Genomic DNA, 25,121 nt, shown 5'->3' on the forward strand with positions numbered 1-25,121 from the left:
TGAAGGTTGTTAGATGCTTCATCCAGAGATCAATCTTGGGAGTGAGTTTGGGGGTAGCGATGCGGAGGAATTCCGTTTTGGCAGTGTTGAGCTTAAGATGGTTATCAGTGAGCCAGTTTGGCGTGTTCAACAAGGTAGAGTTGGCGGAAATGAAATCTTCTGGGGATGATATTTTCAGATACAGTGTCATCGGCATACATTCGCAGAGTTAAGAGCAAGTGGTTCCAATAATAAATTGAAGAGAATGGCTGAAAGAGTGGACCCCTGAGGTACCCCAATATTGACAGCGGAGGGCTGAGAGAGTAATTGATTTACCTTGACTCTTTAGGTTCTGTTGTGTAGAATTATGTAAACCATTGCAGCACAGGACCTGATAGCCCCATCCTTTGTTCTAGAGTGGAAAAATAAGCAGTTGTGTTTAACAGTATCAAAGGCAGCGGAAAGTTCAAGGAGAATCAGTAGACATGGTTCATTATGGTCTAGCATTTTTAGTATGGCATCCATGATGACAGTGAGAGCGGATTCAGTGCTTTGACCTCGATGAAAACCAGATTGAAGTTGGTCCAAGAGTTGGAAGTTCTCATTGTGGGTACAGAGTTGAATCCAGAGTGGGGATTTTGGAAATGAGGTGGAAGTTATCATGGTCTGAACTGTCTGCATTAGCTTTTTTAAGAATGGGGGTAACCTGCCCTACTTTGAGGCAGTCAGGGATAGTGCCTTGCAGTAGGGAGGTGTTAACAATCTTTGACCATAGTGGGAGAATGTCAGCTTTTATTTCTTTGAAGAATAAGGGTGGTGGTGGGTCGCTGAAGTGGTTAGTTGGGTTGATCATTATAAGAATGTTATAGATGTCACTTTCACTGAGGGGAGTGAAGAAGTGCCAGGAGGCACTGTTCTTAGGCAGATCTTCTGGGGGACCTAACCAGTCAAGGCCCCTGATGGAGAGTGGTAAAGCTATTGTGTTTGTAAGAAGGATCCTCTTTGATTCTAGATCAATTTCAATGATTTTTGTTTGCTCCACGTAGAAAGTGGCCAATTCCTTGCTAGTTGGGGGAATGAAGTTACCATGGTTATGCTGGTTAGGTGCCTTGAGCGATTGTTGGTAAACGATTTCAAACAATTTTGGGGGGACAGTTTTTGGATTGGTTAAGTTGGGTTCTTAAGAAGTCAGCTTTTGCATCTCTAATTTTTCTTTTGTATACGTTTGTAACTGATTTAAGAAATTTTAGGTGTTCATTGGAAGGTATAGATCTAAAAGACCTTTCAGCTGACCTTAGACAGTGGCGTTCAGAGTTAAGGTTGTCATTGAACCAGAGATTTTGATATTTTGGAGGAAGTGTTTTTCTTGCTGTAGCGGGGCCATAGAGTCAAGGATTCCTGTGATAGAGGAAGTATAGACATCTGTGAGGTCATGTCCCTCGATCATGCCTGCTTGGGGGGTCATGGCAGTAGTATATTGGGCTGCTAGGACTTTGGGAATAATGTTTCGGAGGTTCTCTTTCCATTGTGGTGTTTTCTTGGGTTGGATCCTCTGCTCGGTCACCTCTTGGTTGATAAAGAAAATGATGTTGCAGTGATCAGACTAGTTACAAGGATTAATGGAATCTATTTCAATGTTATTATTTTTAGATATGATGAGGTCTAGTGTTTCACCCCAGTAATAGGTTAGGTACAGAACAACCGACACAGCATCTAGATTTTCCTTTGCAGGATTTATCATACCTGCTATCTCTTTGATCAGCTCTAGTGTAATACACTGAACCACTTAGTACAACATTTCAAGGAAAGCATGAGCCATGACACCACTTTCTTAAAAGGTTGACATATGGATGCTCATTGAATTTGGGAGCAGCCATAGTTCATGTTATTCCTGAACGCTTATACTGGCCATTGTGAGTGGGTACATTCCAGTCTTCACTTTCATTGCCCTGATGAAGTTCCCAGTGCGGGAATGAAAAGTGTTGGCTGAGTGTCTCAGTTTGATGAATTTTTAAAATTTGAAATAAAGAAATTGATTTTTCATAAGACTACTTGACTATTGGACTTTATGATCTGTGCACCCCCATTTCACAAACAGCAACTTTTGATCTGGAGCACAGAATCGTCATGCAATGGCTGGCGTTGGGGTTGGCTGCGCAGCAAAATCACTAATTGGAACTGGCATGAGGTGCGGAACTAGAGGTCTGCTGTTGCTCTACTGGACAACAATTCTGAGTTAAAATTGTGTTAGATTGTGGTCAGATAGGAAGGTTTTTAGGCAATTCTCTGCTTAATCATTTGGGTTAGTCCAATGGAGGTTGAAGTTTCCCAAGAAGATTTGTGTCATTAGAGGATCGTCATTGGAAGTGATTACTTCAATGACTTGTTCAATGAAGGCCAGATTGTCTCCAGGGGCATAGTAGAATGTGTGTAATTTGCAGATAGGGCTGTTATTGCTTGAGACGCTAATACAGAGATATTCACTGGTGGGCAGGATGATGGGTTCTGATTGAGAGACAGAGAGTGCATTTCTATCAATGTAGCCTATTAGCCAACCCTACTTTAAAGTTATGTCCAATCGAATTATGTCATTGCTGGGGGAGACTAGTAGGTCAGCTATTGGAGTAGAGGAGTGGTTTAGCCAGGTTTCAGTGAGAATCAGGAGATCATGCTCATTTTTAAGGAGGAGATCGTAGATAGCAGGGGCGTTTTTACTAGCTGATCTGCAGTTACATTTCAATTGCTAGTAAATTGGCTGGAGAGATTCCCGGGGATGTCTATGCTCTTGAGGATGTCACTATTTATACCTCTGTGGTTGTATGTGGATTATCTGTAGGGGTTAGGTTGAATGGCTTGGGTTTGACTCAGGAAGGTCTTGTTTTTTGCTATTGGGCTAGTATTTGAGAGGAGTAGGTCGCGGATGGCACTGTTATATAGATCCTCCTTCAGTCTTCTGGGACGCGAGGAGGCATTTAGGAAGGGTATTGTTTTTGATTTAAGATGTGCAGTGAGGGGGTCCGGGGCAAGAGATGAGCCTGTTTGGGAGTTGGACGAGGACCCCAGGGTACTAGTGTGTCTGAGCATGGGTAGATGCTCAATAGTGATGGCTGTAAGTTTCTGGAGGCTATCTGTGAGATGGTGCATATTTAGTTTGAGATCTCATCGAGGCGAGCATCTAAATCAGTGTGGTAACAGTTGGTTAAGGTTTGCAATGAGTGTTCCGGTAGTGGGAAGCATTCTCGTGAGAGAGCCGGTTGATTCCATACAGTGTTAATATGGTCAGGGAGAATGAGTGAGACATGGAAGTCTTGAGGGGGGCCTATCTGATGGGAGAAAGGAGTCAAGGGTAGGGGGTGGGTAGGGGAGCATGAGGGCTGCAGGTAGGATTGGGGCGATGAGAGGATGCATGAATTGTGTGGTATAGGATACAAGGGTGGTGGAGTCTTGGACTCGGTTTGGGCTGAGACTTACAAGGTAGTAACTTGGGAGGCAGATAGAGCGGAAGAGCGGGAGAGGTTATAGGGGTGATGGATATGTAGTGTAACAGGGGCTGGGGAGAACGTAGGGCAACTAACCATTTTGTTCAAAGGACCTGTTGTGGGTGAAGGCTCTGGTGATGCTAGGACAGGGGACTGGTTGGGGTAGAGATCGTATAAGGTTTGGGGATGGCTATGTGGTATTGGAGACAACCAAGACGTAAACTAAAGGAGCGAGAGTGAGGTCAAGGCGATTAGGGTGAATAAGGGGGCATGGGTGCTCTTATTATTCACAGCTTTCTTGAGGATAAGGAAGGTAGTATCCATTATAGTTAAATTGTCACTCAAAGCTTGGATTAAGATAATACCATTTTGTAGAGGGATAAGGTGGCGGTCGCATTGAAGAAGGGCGATGGCGAAGGTGAAGCAGAAAGTTTGAGGCCATATGGAATTTTCTTGGTGCCAGTGATGCAAAGCATGAAGTGAAAGACAATCCTCCATCACACACAACGTTTTCTAGAGTAGAAGTTGGTTAGTTTACCCTTGTTGGAGCAAAAGTATATATCTGAGATAAGTGTTTCAGGGCAGGCTTTTAGTAGCTGAAGTTTGTGCTTTTTAGCATCATATTTTGATAGATAAGGAGGATAGTTCATAATGAAGGCATGGAGACCTGTGGGCATTAGATTTGAGTCCATTAAGCAAATTGGAAGAGAGAGATAGATTGATGCTCCAAGTCTTTTTTATATATGTAAATATATAAATCTCTCTCTTCCTATTTATTGACTCCAATTTGTGATTCCAAAATGTTTCTTTCTTTACCGTTATCTTATCTCATCTCCCATTGTTTCCCAAATAACCAAGAGGTTATAGGCAGTCAAAGATGGCTGTCATGTTAGTAGCGTTATATGTAGGTGGGTGCTAGTCCTCTTTTAGTTTTGGTGCACTTCTGACAAGGGGGGTACCATTTTCTGAGAATGAGATGAAATGGGTTGTAAAATGGTGGTATAGGCCTTGAGGGCCCCGAGGACTAGCGGATCTGGGTCAGTTAGACAGGAAACTCACCCAAAATTAATTAAATCCAGGGGATCGAGCATGTCACCAACCCTGGACCCATGCAAAAAAGAAATCCAACAGTGCCAGCATGTTTCAAGGGCCAAGTCGAAGGGCTGATTGAGGCAAGAGAGGAAAGAGAGAAAAAAAACACACCGGCTCTCCACTCCACAGATCAATCCACAATGCAAGTAGCACTTAGTGGCCTCAGATGCTTCTGCCCCCCACTCCATAGAACCAGCGTATGAGCACAAAGGCCGTTCAGGCAGGGCAAGCAGGAGCAGACTGACAAGAACTCATGTTGTCAGTCTGGCTCCAGTGGAGACGAGAGCACCACCTTGCCTCGGTGTTGCTCGAAAGCTCTTCTGTGGGTGCAAAGCATCAAACAGTCAGGTGGGGTGGGCGGGGTCAGATGAAGGAACCAACATCCAGGTCATCAGCCCTTCGGGACGGGAAACAGGAATCCTGGAGGCCAGGATCCGAAGTTGAGCAGACTTCCAGTAACAAACTTGCAGCTCCGTTCCATTCCGGCATGGGACTCACAAAGTTGAAACGAGGCAGGCTCCCCAGAGCACACTCACAGTCCCTTTTCAAACCGGTATGGGACTCATGAGCAGGAAAGTGGGGCAGCCCATGATGCAGAAGTCAACCTTGCTAGAGGGGATCCCGGCCCTAGAGACCCAGGATTCAGAACGTCAGGCGGTAATGTTCCAGGAACTAGCCACTCACCAGATTTCTCTGATCAAACTTCCAGGGATCCGTTCGTCTTGCCATGGCCTATCCAATATGGGGAGTCGAACATTGCCCTGGAGCTAAGATTGCAGCAGAGACCTCAGGTAAGTGATTGTTGTTGTTCGCTTTCACTAACTGGATGTAATTCGGTTCGGTGGCAGGGGCAATCAAGGGATAAGACCCAATGGCGATCCCAAGCCCCAGGAGTTGCAACCAGAAGCTCCTACACCGTGGCCACTTATCATTTTAAGAATGAGTATAGCATTTGAATGCAACAGTGTATGGGTAGCACATGTGGCATATGTCTAATGCATTATTATTTGCCTACACATGGCGATAACCTGCACAACTCAAGTCACGAGATGAGCCCTTGTACAATCCAGCCTTATAATGTGGTGTTATTTAATTTATGATTGGATTGGCTGGTACCCTGGCAAGCCAACAGAGTCTGTAGCTGAAGATGTGCAGACCAATAAAAAAGTTGAATAATATAAGATTAGGCAGCCAGAGAATATATTTATTTACTGTTTTACATAGAGTGACGTGTGTGGCTTAAACATATAAACTACATTTCTGTGATTCTCTGTCAGACCTGTCAGCCTTAGGATGATGTTCCCCAAACCTTTTGCCTTCCTCCTCCATTTTACTGATCAAGTTTTTGTAAGCCTTAGGACTCTGTGCACTTTACGACTGCTGACAAGTAATAAAGTGTATAGACTAACTCCTCAAAGCATAGCAACATTAGCTTAGCCCCAATTGGTATATTTAATTTACTTACATACCTAATGTCTGTAAATTAAATGCTACTAGTGGAGGTTCAGCACTGATTGTGACACCCACTTAAGTGAGACTTATGTCTCAAGCCTGCAATTGCAGCCTGTGTATACAGTTCTAAACTGCCATGTCTACCTGACAAAAGAGACCTTTTTCCTGGCCCAAACTTTCTTTTTTAATACATATAAGCCACTCTTGAGGTAGACCCTAAGCAGCCCACTGGGCAGGGAGCAGTGTATTTAAAAAGTAGGTTATATACTCTTAAGTTGTATAAGTTCTGTTAGTGAAATATTCTTACAATAATTTTTCACTATTACAAAGCCTACTTCTCCTATAGGATAATATTAGAGTTACCGTATTACTTTTAATAACCTGTACATTACAAATGGGAGCAGGTGAACAGTTCATGTTTGTTGTCCTTGGAATTTTAATGTAAAATCGCTTCCTATGCTAAAGTCAGATTTTAAATTATAATTTTGAAAATGCCACTTTTAGAAAGTTGCCACTTTCCTATTTTAGCCATTTCATTCCTGTAACCTGACTGTGGGTTACATGACTGAGTGTACCTGACAGTTGGGCTTTGTGTATTCCCCCTAGACAGCCACACACGATAGAGAGCTTAGGTATGCATAGATGGGCAGGATAGGAGGGCAAAGCCGGGTCCAGCCTTACTTACACTTCAATGAGCTGTGTCCTGCCTCCATACAAAGGGCTATACACTCCCTGTAGATAGTCTGGAGCCAGGATAGGAAAGGCAGGATGCCTAGTGACTTCAAAGGGAAACCTTTGGAAGCTTCTCCCACCTTCCAGAGGGAGAGTACCAGGCATTAATATTGGACCTGTGACACAACTTTTTCAGTACACCTCTATACATGTGGATACAATGAAAGAAGGACTGCTGTGCTACTGAAAGAACTGCCACTCTACTGGACTGCTACTGTGAGTACTGCTGCCCTGCTGTACTGATGTGCTTGCCTGGTTGAGAAGGACTGGACCTGTCTCTGTTGAACCCAGGACCCCAAAGTGACTCCAAGGGCTAGAGGGCTGGCCTGCCGACTTGAGCCTTAGGGAAAAAAAGCTCCAAAAACCTTAAACCCAGCACCTGGACTGTGGGTCTACCCTGTCAAGTAGTGCCACCTGGTTCTGACCCATCAGAAATGGGCCTAAGGTGCTCTGCCAGCCTCTGTGGATTCAGAAGAAGTTACGCATGTCTTCTGGTGCACGGCACAACCCTACACAGAACTAATGAGACCTGTATGACCCACAGGTCAAGCCAAGACATCACCACCGCCATCCCAGATGGTTACAAGATCACACATGGGAACTGAGCAATCTGACTAGGAGGAGGCTTTGCCATCGTCAAGCAGTACTCCCTCCGCCTGACCACCCACTCAGACGACCCAACGCCAACCATGGAATATCTCTACTTCCAGGTCCAGACTAACCCCAACACCAACCTCCACAGCACCCTCATATACAGACTTCCTGGCAGCCGCCTGCTCTTCACTGACAGCATCATCAACTTCATCTCACCCTAGGCTCTCGCATCTACTGATTACATCCTATTCGGTGACCTCATCTTCCACCTGGACAACCCAAATGAACAGAAAACAGCATCCCTTCTGGAGCACCTTGACAACATCAGAGTCAAGCCGCTAGTCACCTCTCCAACCCATGCAGCAGGACACATGCTCGACCCCATCTTCTCCACCAGCGAAAACATCACCTACAGCCACACCTATGAACTCCTCTGGACCGATCACCATTGCATTCATTTTGCCTTCACCAAACCCACCTTACCCCACCACACCCACTGCCCCCAGCCGCAACTGGAACAAGGTCAGTGAAGAACATTTCACCACCTCCCTCAGCACAACTACACCACTGACATCCATAGACACCAATACCTCAGAATGCAACCTCTAATGATGGATCTCCAACTGTTCCCACGCACTGGTGCCCCTCAAGAAAGCACCCAGCAAGCAGCACTTCAAGAAAGACAGATGGTTCAGTTCCACCCCTCATGAGTCCAGACACACCTGTAGACTGCTCGAGAAGAGATGGATGAACAATAAAATCCCAGAGGCCCAGGCAGCCTTCAAAGTCACTGTCACAGCACACCACCTCCTCCTCAAAACCAAAAATAAAATGTCCCTCCAGGATAGAATCAACAGCAACGCACACAACAGCAAAGACCTGTTTGCCATTGTCAAGGAGTTTTCCAAACCCAACAGTGAGACCAAAGAAGTCCCACCCGTCAAGACCTCTGCAATAAACTTAGCACCTACTACCACCACAATATAAAGCAGATCTTCAATAGCTTTGACACTCAAGACCCACCCTTCACTCCTGCTACCACCACACATGATGATGCTGCCCCCCAACAGATCCTGCTCAACTGGACTCCCCTCAAAACAGACAACACTCTCAAGACCATGAAGAGCAGAGCTACGCCGCACATCAACTTCTCCAACAAGACTGCAACCTTCCCCAACAACTGGAAACATGTTGAGATCAACCCCCTGCTGAAGAAACCACCTGCCAACCTGACAGACCTCAAGAAATTCAGACCCATCTCATTGCTCCCCTTCCCAGTCAATGTCATCGAGTAGGTCACTCAACACCCAACTATGTGAGTTCATCGAAGCCACCACATCCTGGACTCCTCGCAATTTGGCTACTGAAGCAAACACAGCACTGAAACCACCCTCCTTGCTGCCAACGATGACATTCGCTACCTCCTTAAATGAGAATAAAAAGCAGTCCTCATCCTCCTGGGCCTGTCAGCCTTCTTCCACACCATTTCCCACTGGACTATAAGCACAGGAAACCAGCATCTGCGACAAATCCCTGGACTGGATCCATTCCTTCCTCACCAGTAGAACACAGCGAGTAAGTCTACCACCGTTCCTTTAAGAACCCACAGAGATCAGCTGTGGAGTCCCCCTGGGCCCTTTTCTGAACCCCACCATCTTCACTGTCTACATGGCCAGCTTGCTGCCATAGTCAGGACCACGGACAAAACGTTTCTCCTTCGTCGATGACACCCAGCTGATCCACTCCCTCACCAATGAGCCCACAATTGCCAAAAACAATTTCAACGACAGGAGGAAGGCTGTTGCCACCTGGATGAAAGACAGCTGCCTCAAGCTCAACTCAGATAGGACCAAAGTCCTCATCCTGTAGCTCAACACCTCTGCTTGGGAAGTCTGTTGGTGGCCCACCGGCTTAGGAACGCCCCCACATTCACAAACCATGTACAAAACCTTGGCATCATACTGGAATCCTTGCTCACTATGAACAACCAGTTCAACGCCGTCTCCTCATCATGCTTCCCCACTGCTTTGTAAGACCTTCGGATGGATCCCCATTGAAGCCAGAAAGATGGTCACCCAAGCACCCATCAGCAGCAGATTTGACTACAGCAATGCACTATGTGCAGGCATCACCCAGATGCTCCTCAGGAAACTATAGAACATTAAAAAAGCCGCAGCCAGACTGGTCCTCAACATCCCGTGCCACAGCCCCATCTCTGAACACCTACAAAACCTTCACTGTCTCCAAGTCAGCAAAAGAGTCACTTTCAAGCTCCTCACACATGCCTCCAAAGCACTCCTCGATTTTGGATCAGCATACCTTAACCACCACCTCTCATTCCACATACACTGTGGACACCTCAGCTCTGTCCAAGTGGCCCTTGCCACCGTCCCTCGGATCCACAAGGCCATGACCAGAGGAAGGTTCTTTTCCTACCTCACTACCAAAACGTGGAACCCCTGCCTCTCCACCTCAGGCTATCCCCATTGTTGACCCAATTCAGGAAGGATCTCAAGACCTGGCTCTTCAACTGAACCTCACCCCCCAGTCAGACCTGCAGCCCCGCTCAGTGCCTTGAGACCCTCACTGGTTAGTAGTCACACTTAACAAGTACTGATTGATTGTTTGATTGAACTAATGCATCGCCGATGCTGCGTGGATCAGAACCATCACAAAAGACCCGCATTCCTTCACAGCCCGTTGCCTCATCAGAACCACTGCTGCATGACGCATCCCCAATGCAGGTCCTTGCATCCCTCTTCAAAGGCAGCATCAACACCAGTATCCTTTGTTCAGTGGGCTTAACTGGGTGCCATTAGCCAGTCCACATTCCATTGCAGTCGGCCTCATCTTGTGACTTTGACCCTGTTCGGCGCGACCAAATATCTTCAGTTGGAGCTTTGTGTTTTTCTCTAAACCTGCATAATTCCAGTTCAATTGATTGGATTTTTATCATTTTGGTCTTGTTTTCTTAATTAAATAATAATTTAGCTTTCTAAATATGTTGTGGGATTCTTTTTTGGTGTGTTTTCATTGTGTTACTGTTTGAAGTGTGGCACAAATACTTTACACATTGACTCTAAGTTAAGCGTGACTGCTCTGTGCCAAGCTACCCAAGGGTTGAGCACGGATTAGTTCAGGATTTGCTTGTGACTTTCCCCTGAGAAGAATTGTGGTTTCTGCTTGAGAAAGGTTTCACCTACCTAAACCAGTAAACCCAGTTGCTTACAATCCCATAGTGTAACACCCAACCAGTATTTCGGTTCCTTTGTGAGCTTTCTGTTATTGTATTCTGATACATACCACACCAAATCACAAACACCTAAAACCAACCAGGACTATTGGTATTGTCAGTGGTTGTTAGATGTTTAAGATAAGTTAGAAACAACAATGAATATGTTGTAAATGATGAATCTTATCATTTCAATTTTGAAATTGTGAGACTGTAAATTAAACATTGTCAGGCTTGCAGAAGAGGTAGTAGTCTTCAGAGTGTCTCAAACACTTCCATTGTGCTCATCCTATGTTGGACATGCACACCGCGTTTCTCTCTGCATCTCTTCCATCTGCATATATTACACGTCATCTTTTTCCTCTTCAACACCCTCTTTCCATTCTCTCCTGAATGCTCTTCCTCATAAATCCATCACTTCAACACCCCCCAAACACACAACATTCCCACTCATCAGTGGGCACTATATATTCTTTTACTATCCCCATGTCACTATTTTGACAATTGTGTACATTCATCACACAAATTTGCACAGAATCTCAATTGCAAATGGAAAACATGATCAGTGTTCAGTGCGCTCTGCAGCGAGGCCAAGGAGTTGATGAACATGCATTCTAGACACCTTTTTGACCCATTGAGAGAAATTCTGACAGCCTTGTGGCCGATTATAAAGACTTTGAGGTGAATCAGATCAAAGTATGCATTATACAAGAATAACCAAAATATTGCAATACAACGTCCTGGAAAAAAAAACACACACACTTCAGGGAATGCAAAATGAAGCAGTATATGCAAAATATAAACAGGAACTAACTGAGTAGAAATGTTATTGATAGATTAATGAAATACTGTGACAAAAAGAGTTTGTTAAAATAATAAAAAATAAGAATAGTTTGGGATATGAAGGCGGAATGGTCTCAAAGCTTGTAAATCATTATCCCAGCTGTAAAATTGAGTCCTGTTTTATGCAAGTTAACAAGAGGTAGCATAACATGGATGTGAAATGTTAACAATTAGCTCTATCCAAGACAATTAGGATTCAAGTTGTCCGGGTGGAAAAAAGTATGTTGTTCAAGGGGGAAACCTGTGCAAATGGTGATTGGTGTACAATTGTTGTGAATAAGCTAGAGATTGAAGTTCAGTGCAGTATTCAATGGACAATGTGCTTTCACCCTGTCCCTGGTGGAGATCAGAAGTCATTGCAGAGTGAGCTGTGCAGTCTAGTAGAGTACTTCCTTTCAGGCCTGGTCAACTCCCTGGAGGTATTTTACTGTTTGGGAGATTGCTATTGGGTCCCCAGAGTTTAAACATGATACTATTGCTTGTCTACAGGAGCAGACCGACAGCATGGTTCCAGAAGGCCCTGAGCCAGTGAAAATTTAAAATAGACTTGCGGAGAAAAAATGTGTGGATCACATCTTTCTTTGGTTGGCCACACAGCCTACAGTGAGATTCTCAAGCTGCCCTTAGCCAGGGTGGTGCATGTGCGTTGGTAGGGAGGACTGCAAGGCAATGTTTTAAGAAGGTTCCTTAATCCTGCTACTGAAGACTTCACCCAAATATGGTTGTGGTTTGAGCATTGTGTAACTATTTAGTAGCATTCATTTGTGGGCGCAGATTTCCAGAGAAGCTTTGTCCTCTAGGGATGAAATTTGTTTCAACGTTTTGCTGGTTCTCATTAGAAACGACTAAGTGGTGAGCATTGAGGACCATAGGTGAGCTAGCCAGAGCTGATCAATGAATTCTTTAAGATATTTTCTGGCTGCTGAATGTGCTTTATTGATTTCAAGCCTGATTTTGTGATTTATGGTGCTCCGTTTAGAAGGACCAGGAAATAGGAACTAAATTGATGACATCAATTAATGTAATCCTTATAACATTGATGGTTCATAAATCATTCAGTGTTATTTAGCAGTGAAGTTAAGGACATGGATATAGGTCCTGAAAGGGACCTCATTGAATGTCCGTTTTTAGGTTTTACCAACAGCTCGCATCTATAGAAAAAAAATGGGCTGAGCATGAGCCCATTCCCTAACATTTGTTGGCTTCCACATCACTCTTGTGTCCTTGCTTCTGATTGGTTAGTGCTTCCTACTCCTTCCTGCTTTCTCCAGGCCCTCCAGTGTCAGTCCTTAACATGGAGCATGGACCTAGTAGAGATTTCTATCAGTGGCCAATGTCTTTCCACTGATCGCAGGCTCCTGCAGCTATTTTTATAAAACGTTTGGACATGCATCCTTAAATAGTGCCCATCTGCAGTTTCTTTTGCACACCTTAAATCTTGATCACAATATAAAAACATTCTTACTGCAAAATAATTTTTCTATAAAAGATTGGACTCCCACTGCCCCCAGTTTAAGATCAGTGTCAGGTTTGTAAGACAGCTGAATGCCAGATACTTATGTCTAAGAATGGTCATAATCTCTGCAAACCCTCACTCCTGGACTATAATTTGCCCCTTGGTGAGAAGAGAGAGGCAATCTTTTTTATTTACTATGCACCTTCGAATACAAAACATTCACTTGTGTGTGTGCTTTACAAAGATTTATGAATCAGGAAGTATTGATTGGTTCATTAAATATTAAACAAATTAAATAGTGATGGCTCTTGCATAGCACAATTCTTAAATGGTGCGGAAAATTAATGCATGTTGGATAAATCAAATTATTCAACTGTCAGCTCAGTCGGTGGAGGGAGGGTTTGGGGGAGGTCTTCCAGTACTTTTTTGGAAAATAAAATTCCAGGATCCTCGAGTTCTTCTTTTATTCTATCAATGCCAGTCCTGAATGCCAGGGATATCAAATACCAAGTGTGACTAGTCCACCTCTTGCCTCTTTCTTCCACTACTAACCAATGTCCTGCCTCTTTAATTCACTATGAAATGCTGTTTTCACCATAGTTTTCTCACTCCCTCACTTATTTCCTTTCACTTATTTCCCCTGCATTCCTTTCTTCCTGTTGCTCTGCGACAAATTTGATAAGAAAAGAGAGATTCCCCAAAAAGTGCTTTATCAAGTCCTAAGTGTCTTGTCCTTTGATACTGTCACTTTATGTGCACCAGGTCACAACTCCAAGGCCATTGTCATAATTAGATGAGCACCACGTGTCACAAATCCTGATTTTGGCAAATTCTGCAAGTGAGGCATAGGGAAAGGAAGTAGTTTGCCCAGGTCACATCATGTGGTAAAATTGGGGAAATCAGCCTAAAACACAGTTGTACATGCATCAGTCCTCCCTGGACTAGAAACAAGCATCCTAGGACTGGTTTCAAGGTTTCACCCCTCATCAGCCAGAAAAACTTGACTCTATTTGCATGGAGAGCATGGGACCCACACCTGGGCATACCCGTCCCACTTGAGGTGACAAATGAAAAAAGAACAGTCGATGGACAGCATGCAGGACAATGTCATACATTCACCCCAGTACTTTTGCTTCCTTGCCTTCAGTGCACCGTGTATGCCCAGACATGGGTCCCGGCTCACTGTGCTACTGGATTCAAGCTATCCTGGCTGATGAGGAGTCAAACCCCGAAACCGGTCTTAGGATACTTGTTTCCAGTCCAGGGAGGACCTGGGTTGGCAGTTCGGGCTTGATTGTTCCCATGAGGCACAGGTTCAAGACTGATTTGCATACGGCCAGGTCTAAACTGGGGTGGCATGGTGAGCAAATGAGTGACGGATTTAACCCAGATATCTTGACAGGGGCTGAATGTTTTGATTTGTTCCGCATTCTGTGCATCAATTGTGTGTCTATTCCTTCTTCCCCCTCATTGAGCCGGGCATGGCCAGACGTTGGCCCCCTGTCCTACTGTGCCACTAGATTCAAGCTATCCTGGCTACTGAGGGGTGAAACACCGAAACCGGTCCTAGGATGCTTGTTTCTAGTCCAGGGAAGACCTGGCTTACCAGTTCAGGCTGTACTGTTCCCATGAGGAACAGGGTCAAGACTGAATTTCAGATGGCCAGGTCTAAACCCGGGTATGGCACGGTGAGCAAAAGAATGATGGATTTAACCCAGATAGCTTGACGGGGGTGAATGTTTTGATTTGGTCAGCATTCCGTCCATCAATGGTGTGCCTTTCGCTGCCTCGCCCTCTGTGTGCCGGGTATGCCCCGTCATGGGACCAGGCTCGCTGTGCCACTGGATTCAAGCAATCCTGGTTGATGAGGGGTGAGACCTCAAAACCGATCCTAGGATGCTTGTTTCTGGTCCAGGACAGACCTGGCGTGGCAGTTCGGGCTGAACTCTTCCCACAAGGCACAGGGTCAAGACTGATTTGCATATGGCCAGGTCTAAACTAGGGTGGCATGGTGAGCAAAAGAATGATGGATTTAACTCAGATCTCTTGCCTGGGGGTGAATATTTTGATTTGTTCTGCACTCCGTCCATCAATTGTGTATTTTTTGTTGTATCGACAACGAAGCATCATTCAACTGCTCAACGCATCTTGCTGTTATGACCAGGATCAATGTACCACCGACATACATGCCAGGTACACTTAGATAGCGTCCAAATCGTAGTAGTATGCTTGATAATTTTCATGTTTATATGCCTGAATATATCCGCTGTTTAGCACCATGGTACAATTCTACCTTCTCTTTAGTCTGTTGGCCCTTGTAATCTCTTACATCAGCTTCTCTCTATTGATTGTTACAACACATATGTGTTATACTAGAATGATGCTGGTTCAATAAATGCTTATTGAAAACGTCCCCAAAGTTTATTCCATGTATCTCTCTGAGACTAAGTGAGCATGAGCGAAAAGTACTGTACGGTTTCCACAATCCCTGAAGGGTCAAGGATTGTCATGTTAGAAGGTTGCAGAAACTATTTGTTCCTTGGTAAGGTTAGGGGTATATGGTGGCCCTGTGAGCTAGCTGGTCTATAGGTCGACATATCCTGCAGGAGTGTCCGGAATCAGTTTTGACATCAATCCCTTAGTTTATGTTGTCCAACAAACCTATATATTTTAAGGAACTACACAACAGTTAACCAGGCCTGCACGGCTCATGCACCTGGATTGAACTCCATTGTGGTAGGCCTTAACTGATGACTTTTTCCCTGTCCAGCTCAACCAGATAACCCCTATAGGGTATTATTACTTTTGCTAGAAACACATTTATTCTTTAAAAATTCATAACTCAACTTTTACTTTTTGTGTTTTTGTCATTTTGGTCGTGATTTAGATATAAATGTATTGCCTATTTTTGTAAACCAGTGTGGTGTTCGCATTGTGTTGCTGTGTGCTGTGGTGCACAAATACTCTACACATTGCTCTTAAGTTTAGCCTGGAAGGAAAACCTTCCAGTACAAAACCTATGGTAGACTCCGGCACGCACGCATGCACTATAGCACTATGGAGCGAAGGTGCATGCCTGGCACACAGCAGCTAAAATCCATGCCAGCGCTAGGGAGAGGGGAGGATATAATCACATCTCTGTGGATGTGATCCTCTCCTTCACCCTTCCTGTCACACAATGCAGCACTGCATTTTTGGCTTTGGTGCTGCTTTCCATTAATTTGTTTGTAAATCTGGACTCAAGAGCCTTAAGAAGAGTTTGGGGAATGGTCATGGAATGTTAAACACCATCTGTTTAGACATCCACCCCCAAGGAGTTCTGTCCATCCAATTTAGAGTATGGTAGATTGATAGACCATCCACTTTGTGTCTCCACTGAATACTTTTTCTAACACCAATAGCGGTATACCCCAAACACATTGGACAGACAAAAAGAAAGACAATACTCTGTCTACTGTATTTAAAGTATCATTTCTGTCAATGGAAACATGGCAGTTTGCCCCTACTCTTCTGTTGGAGAAAAAAAGAGAATAGCCAGCCAAACCCTGATCACAACGACAACAAATACAAAACTATACACTGACTACAAGACCCTTGTACTCCAAGGCCTGGACCTCTATCTGGCAGTGCTGAATGAACAACAAAATAGAAGTCAAACACAACTTTTAAAATTCATTTTTAAATGTGCAATGTTAAGTAGTAATGCCACTAAAGTTAGCTTTATGAACAGCACAACATATCAAACAACAATTTACCCAGCCTATCTTTCTGCCCGCGTCTCATACTACATACCCATATTTGAAAACAATAAAAAAGTATAGTAGTACTATTTAATACTTAGTGTGTTTATCAGAAATCATTAGGCCTGGGCAGTAAAGTATGCTCCGATCGCGGAGTTTGTGGAATTCAGGCACTCCGTGCTCTGCTGCAGAATGCAGAGTTCCTGGGTTCTGCTTTCTGGATGCAAAACACGTTTTTTACTCTATTTGCATGCTCAACCTGTGATTTGGCAATAGCTTGCGAGTGTCACAATGTTCTCAAGCCACTAGTGAGTGCTCAGGAGACTTGGTGCCACCTCACACGGCTTCCACCCGCAACAGCACCAACGTAGTGCCGATTGCAATCATGAATGTAGCAGTCAAGTAGCTTTTGAGCTCAAGAAGCAGCTAAAGAGGAATTCAAGTGGAATATCTTCTCCAACAAACCGTTGTAGTTGCTTTTTGTGTGAGAGGCCTTTTAAAAAAAATAATTTAAATAGGAAGGAAGTGCCCTGGATACTACAACTTCTTGTTGTTGTCCAGCTGACTCCTCCCATTGTTTTGTCTATCTCCTGGTCACTTTTCATCTGAATTTGGAACTTGAAGGATCACTCTCTTTGTCTGCTTCATAAATAACATTGGATTTAAGGACTTTTTTTTTAGATTTCACAAGTAATTTACAAAACTGTGATATAAGGGTGTTGTTTGCTTAATTAAGAAGATGCATCAGTATTTTTTTGTACTTTTATTCAAATCTTCAAAGTTACTGTGGTGGGTGGCCTGCATTTTAAGTAGGGGCCTAGTTGCATTTAATTTGTCTTCTTTTGCACAGTTCGGTGCATTTTCTCCATGTTTGGTCAATTTCAATATTTATGTATTTTACTATGTGACCAAGTCTGTCAAATGGCAATCCAGGCAGTAGTCCCAGGCTAGTGCCAGTCATGGGCGCTTGGAACAACTGTTTCTGTGGTATATGTTGTTTTAAAACATAATTTAGGGCTGGGATGGCATTGGATTAAATAAAGATGTGGTGTTTCTTTTGCATTTCAAATTCTTTTGGGTACAAAAAGTGTATATGTGGGGTAATATTTGATGCCTTGGGAGGATGTGTGTTGTAAAGAAATGTATAGCTCAGTTTTTATTGACATTGCTGAATTAATGGTAGTGTTTTCTTTGGTGTTACTATTGCCTCCTTTGTCTGTCCTGTGTATATGTGTATGTGTTTTACCATAGGCCTCTATTGACTTGCATTTGTTCTCTATGACAATGTGGCAGGGGGCCATGTTGTGGAGTCTGTGTCCATAGGTCTGAATGTGTTCTCTTTGTTCACTGTGATCTCCTTGCTCCCTGTTGTAGTTTGGTCATGTAGCTGTGAGCATACAGCCAGTGTGTCTTTGCCGTAGGCTTGCATGCGCTCTTTGTTCCCCATGCCTTTTTTTTTATACTCCTCATTATTCATCAGAGAGGTCCGGATCTCCTGGATAATATTGAGGTTCTCCCTCTTTTTAGGGAGTACAAGGGCCAAATATATCCCACCCCTCGGAATCCTACGCCTTGAAAGCAGTTCTACTTGAAACTAGGAGTTCTATAGCTTAACCATCGAAGCAACTCCCTCTCCAGTATTATGCATTAGATGATTAGCCTTTCGAGAATACCCATAGCTGTTAGGGAGGGTTCCCTGGGTTGGATACCGAGGTTATAATTATACAAGAAATGCATCTGGTAAAAGAGGAATGGGAGGAAATCTTAAAAGGTCAAAGATGGATAGAACATTGTATATGCACTAACCAGTCATGTTGTGTAAAGGGGGTGGAAGTCCTTTTTAGGAAATCCATTAAAGCCATCGTAGGTGATTGTGTGGTGGACTCCGGAGGCAGATGGGTAATAGCTAGGGCAAACATATATGGAACCTGGATGGTCTTGGTAGGGTACTATGGGCCAAACTTAGATGATATCTCCAAGGATTAATAACCAGCTGCTAGAAGTTAACCCCCTATTATATTGGGAGGGGATTTTAATGTGATAATAGATCCTGTCCAAGACAATTCCACCTTTAGAGGAACAGCCAATTCACCCAATATGAGAGCCTTGTTGAAACAATTAATAGGAGACCTCAGCCTCATTGACATCTAGAGGTTAAAAGGAAATAAAGGGGAAGTGAAGAGGGAAGATTCACAGTTTATAATAAAAATATGGACATCGTCCAGAATAGATGTTTTCCTTGTAGATGATATTCTGTGTAAAAGTGTCAATAAAGTGGATCATAAGGTCATGTATCTATCTGATTAAACGGCAGTATACTCAGAGATCATGTTAAGTGACGGCCTTGTACCGAAGAAATGGCCTGTAAGCCGAATCACTCTCTCTGATCCACAAACAATTAAAGTCTAAAATAAATAACAAAGGAATTTATTCTCCAAAATAATTCAACTGTTCTCCCACGCATAGTATAGGATATGTACAAGATCTTTTTAAGGTGAACTCTAATGGGTCTAGCTATATCACAAAACAAAAAGATATAAAAGTTATCAAATGATCTTGAGATTTCTATACATTCTTTGGTGAGAGAGACAAAGAACATTCGTGACTCCCAATATCTGACTGTGTTATATGAACAGTTAAAAATGGCAAGGTTGGAAATGGCAAACTATCTAGAAGCAATAATTAGGAGGAAATGGGAGGTTAGCAAACTCTCTCACTATGAGTATGGGGAGGGTTTTGAAAAGCTCTTGGCATGGAAAACTAAAATAGAACAGACTAGGAATGTTGTCAAGGCCATTAGGAATGAAGCTACTGGTAAATTGTATTCAGAGAATATAGAAATAGAGCTGACTTTTACACAATTCTTTCAAAACCTCTACACAGAAGATCTGGAGTGGTATTAACACCAGATTAAGAGATATCTCGATGAGGTGGAATTCCCGTCCAAACAAGTGGTTTATAAAGACAAGCTGAATTCTAAGATTACTATTGAAAAAGTATCCAAGATAATTAGAAAGTTAAAAAGAGGGAAAGCAACTGGGCCTGACAGACTCCCTAATGAAATATATATGGCTGAGCAGACTCCTATTTTAACAGAAGTCTTCAATCTGGCTCATTTTAAAAACAGGACCTTTCACACTCCTGGGATGAGGTCACTATAAATGTAAATATTAAACCAAACAAAGACCCCAATCTGACTATAAACTTTTTACACAGATCTTGGCGAAACAACTTGAAAAGGGGATGGATGTCTTAATTAAAAGGGATCCAAAGGGTTTTGTCAAAGGGACGGTCCCCTTGCCTTCTTGTTTGCTGTTGTTGTTTGGCCATGCGCCTGTCAGCCATTTTGTGCATCCAGCCAGTGTGCCTTTGCCATAGGTTTTCGTCTGTTCTTTGTTCCCCATGCCTCTTTGCTTGCTGTTGATGACCATTTGGTACTGGGTAGCAGCTATTGTGTGCATTAAGCCAGTATGCTTTTGCCATAGGCTTGCATGTGTTCTTTGTTTCCCATGCCGGCTTGCTTGCTGTTGTTGTTTGACCATGTGGCACTGGCTGGCAGCCATTTTGTGCATCCAGCCAGTATGCTTTAGCCATAGGTTTACACATATTCTGTGCTCCCCATGCCTCTTGCTTGCTGCTGTTGTTTGGCCATTTGGCACTGGTTGGCAACCATTTTGTGCAATCAGTCAGTGTGCTTTTGCCATAGGCTTGCATGTGTTCTTTGTTCCCAATGCCTTCTTGCTTGCTGTTGTTGTTTCACCATGTGGCATTGGTTGGAAGCAATTTTGAGCATCCATCCAGTGTATTGTTGCCATAGGCTGGCAAGTGTACTTTGCTCCCGATTAATCCTTGCTTGCTGTTGTTGTTTGAATCTGTGGCACTGGCTGGCCTGGCAGCCATTTTGTGTATTCAGCCAGTGTTCCTTTGCCATAGGCTTGCATGTGTTCTTTGTTCCCCATGCATGGATGGATGGATGTGATTTCAGTTTAGTAATATACTTGAGGATCATTGTATTATGTATATTAAAAATATGATTTTGCTGAACAGTGCTTATTTATGACATGCATTTATTTTTAAATGTTGCACCTCCGTGCCTCACAATAACTTTCTTTTCATCCTCAGATAGAAACATAGGCAATTATTGGTTGTTTTTTATTTTTTTATTTTCACTTTTTCCTTTTTAATTTTAAACTTAATATTTTTGTGTTAGCATTTTTTATATTTATTACATTTGTTACTTTTTAAAAAACTTTTTATCTTAAAAAAACTTTGTCCCTTAGTTGATTCATCCATCTATCCATTTGTCCATCCATCCATCCATCCACCATAGGCACATAGCCGTGCAACCAAATTCAGATTTTTCGGTATAATTCCATTTCCTACTGGACACCTTGGCTGTGGTGCACTGCAGACATATCAGCATCATTCATTTTTTTGATGAGTCTTCCATTTCCCCCAGAGCACATTGCCTGCCATAGGTGCACACTAAGGGCCATATGTAGGTAGCAAAACATTTACCGATTCATAAATACCGAATTTTACCGATTCGGTATTTATGAATCGGTAAATGTGATGTAGGTAATAATTCGGTAAATTTTACCGAATCGGAAAAATTCGGTAATTATGAATCGGTATTTACCGATTCGGTAATGAGGCATACCTTCCCATTGATTCCTATGGGCCTGGAGGCCCATAGGAATCAATGGGAAGGTATGCCTCATTACCTATTCGGTAAATACCGATTCGGTAATGGGGGGAGCATATTCAAGGGTGGCAGGGTGTCACATTGACACCCTGTTGCACCCCTGAATCTTGCATGTGTGCACATGTGGCGCACATACATGCCCTAAGGGCATGTATGTCTGCCACATGGCACTCTTAAATCTGCAAAATATTACTTTTTGCAAGGTATTCGTTATTTATCACCAACCTGTATTTGGTGGTAAATAACGAATTCTTAATACTAATTTTCACTCTTTAGAGTGCTCCCTACATATGATTTCAGGATTCAGTATTTACCGAATCGGTATTTTACCGATTCAGTAATTTACCGAATCCTGAAATATGCCTCCTACATCTCAAATAGCTAAATACCGGTCGGTAACGGGATATTTACCGAATTTCGGCCGTTACCGACCGGTATTTAGCTACCTACATGAGGCCCAAAGTAACTAAAAGCTTAATATGCCATTCATCCATGCAGTTCCCTGAGTGCCACAGGTGTCTCCTTTAGACTACATGGACATAAAGGAAAGAGCTCTATCTGTATATTGTGTGTTATCCTGATGGGGAATTACATTTTAAGGTATGGTTTGACTTTAACGTGGTTGATTTATTATTACTTAAGTAACTAACCACACTAATTGCCTTTGTCTGTCTTAATTCAACTGCAACAATTCATGTTTCCCTAAATGTTTTCCTTGCTCGTTTGCATTTAGGTGCTCAAGAGATGAAGCGACATCACCTGCAGGACTGCCAAACAGAAGGCCTGTGCAGTGACATCACACATCAGTCCTCCAATCTATTCTAATTGTGGAGCTTAGTGCCATTGCCAATTGAGAGCTTTAAGATGGCCCCAAAGAAAGTTGCTGCCAAGAAAGTGGCCAATGAAAAGAAGCAGCTTTCCACCAGTGGCGTGTTGGTTGAAACCTTTTTTGGACAGCTTGTGTGCCTGACGCATGGGCCTCCAGGGAGTAAGCTGAGAGCAATACTCCTGCATCACCAGCACCACCTCAACCTAAGCCCAACACCATGTGTGTCAGTTAGACAGTCACTGCAATCATGGCAATGCCGATGAGCAGTGAAAATGAATTGGATTGGTTCCTTTCACAAAGCAGTACAAAATCGTTTCAGGAAACAGAGCAAATTGGACAGCGGCCATCAAAAGTAGATCTTACTGATGTTGGAGCAGAACTGGGGGTCGGGCTTCCTGCGAGCAAGGGTCCACTCTTTTAGAATCATTGGTTTTCGGGCCTTTAGCAAGGAAAAGTAAGGGCACTACTCAACAATCTTTTTCAAGTACCACTTTTGATGATGATGATGATAGGGACGTGGCATGGACCATCCCAGAAAGCCTTAGAACTTTGGAAGGAGATGATCAGGAGCATGAGGATGACAAGCTATTCATTGTGGAAGGTGACACAGAGGAGTCCAACATTGCTCAGTTGCATGTGGCACAGGTAGTACAGCCAGCTCCCATATTTGCAAAGCCCCAGCTGAGACCTGCACTAACCACTACTTTAGCGGTATGCACTGTAGAGAAGCAATCGATGATACACCCACCTACTTCCAGTTCTTCTTCAGGCTTTGACAGTGACCCAGTAAAAAAGTACTTCGCCCCAGTATGGGACTTTTTTACAGATAGCAATCAGGGGGAGCATATTGCAGTATGCAGCATTTGAAAAGCGCATTTTCATTGAGGTAAGCCTGGCTCACATTATGGCCAAATAACCCATATGAAAAACGCCACATAATCCTGTGGGAGTGAGCACCATTAAACAATGAACGTGGTCTTGGTGTTGACGGTGAGGAAAACTGGGGAACATCAGCTACAAGTCCAATCACGGTGGGAGGTGATGATGAGGAAAAAGAGGGTGACATTCTCATGCAAAGCAGCCCTGTCCCCAGCAGTGCACCAGCTGAATTATCCACCTCAGCGGCTTCACGATTGCATAAGACTCAGAGTCAGATGGATGCACACAGTATACAGTGACTGGCCCAACATGGTCTACCACCGCCTACTTCTCTTCATTATTTTTTATCGAGCACAATTAGATGCACAATATAAAATAGCTGGTACCAGCATAAAAAGACACAGTGCACCAATAAAAAAACATAGCCTTAAATAGCTGCTTTCCATGTACGAGAATAAATAACTCATAAATTGTTTTTATGTGCAAAGAAGCATACCGAAGTGCAGCAGTGCCTGAACCACCTTACCTAAGCAGAGATTTCAATTTTCAACTCACAAAGAATGAAAGTGTCTACTGTAGGGGGATGTGGCTATCGGCATGGCAGACTAGGATGCATTTTCACAGAGCTCCGGCCGATATCCAGAATCCATACATGAATCCGGCAGTTTAAAGGCCTGAAACATACGATCCTGTGCTCCAGTAACACCTTCACCAAGAACTGCACCATGGGGGGTGGAATCCTGCCGGCACTGCCCGGAAGGCGACGGCTACAGAGCAACCTGGACCTGCGGCACGCTCATCAAAATGGCGCTGAGCGGGTGAGCGGCCTCATCGGCTTCATCACAGTGCCGTGGCAGTGCCCTCACTGTGGCAGCTCCCATCCAAGGAAACACAGCAACGGGGAGCACTGACGCCTCAACCCCCGGGGCACAATAGCAAGATGGTAGCAAGCCCTTACCGGCGGAGGGAAGCAAGAAGCAGTCCTGGAGGCTGTGGGCGCTACAGATGGCCGTGCCCTCCATCCTCAGAGCGGAGCACGATCGCTGCAGCTCTCGGCCACTGGGCGTCAGCAGTGGTGACCACCAACGCCACACCCCCTGGGGCCCACCGACATCATGGAGGTAAATCATGACCGAGGGAGGGAGAGAGAGATGGGCCCGTGGATTGAGGGCACTGCGGGCAGCCGGCGCTCTGAGTGCGGGTAAGAAGCCATGATTGCGGCTCGACGAGGCATGGATCCCAGGCATTTTGGGGTCCGGGCCCTTCCCCCTGATTGACCCCAGCGCGCTGGAAGACCATCATTGTGGCACCCCTTGCAGACTCCTGTAATGCACACCTAGTGATAGCTCATATGTGGGCCCACACACCTGAGGGGATCTGCGGGGCCCCACTGGGTATACACAGATCACCACAACACACCCCATGCAGCTGTAAGGCAGCCTGGGCAGCCTGTGGGGGTGAGGTTGAATCTGTGGGGCCCTCACTGGAGGAGTAGGTGGGCCTGAGCTCAGCAGAGAGAGGAAGGACAGCCCTGAACGTGGTGTATGGTCCAACATTGCAGTGGGGAGACTGCCCACTGGGGCCCCCACAGAGCATCTGGAATCCGCAGTTCCTCCAAGAAGGGAACCCCTGCGTGCTGCTATCCCAGGGCACCTATGGCCAGGACTACATAACACTGCCTGGAGCACCCCAGGGGTGAAGGGGGACCTACTGGGAAGCCCCATCCAGGCTGCGGGGGTATCCTCATCCTACCCCTTCCCCTGGGACGGAGAAGACACAGGCTTCCAGTCTCTGCTGCCGTAGTAACACAATGGGCAAAGATAAAGACCCCAAACCTTCCAGGCAGAGAAAAATCGACCGTTATACCAAAGTGGTCACCCCACCCCCTGAGGAACACCCACCACCCCGTACAGATATGGACACCGTACTGCAGGCCATCCAGGCCTCCAGGTTGGTGCTGGAGGAGAAAATAGAGGGTGTTGGCCCGGAAGTAACACTCTTGCGACAATATTTCCGTAACCTTTCTTCTAGGGTCACAGAGTTGGAGACAAGAATAGGGGAATCAGAGAACCAGATCCAAGATCTCCGAAAGGGACTGGCGGAATTATA

The sequence above is a fragment of the Triturus cristatus genome, chromosome 9 (assembly GCF_964204655.1).
Source record: "Triturus cristatus chromosome 9, aTriCri1.1, whole genome shotgun sequence".
In the NCBI taxonomy this organism is placed as follows: Eukaryota; Metazoa; Chordata; class Amphibia; order Caudata; family Salamandridae; genus Triturus; species Triturus cristatus.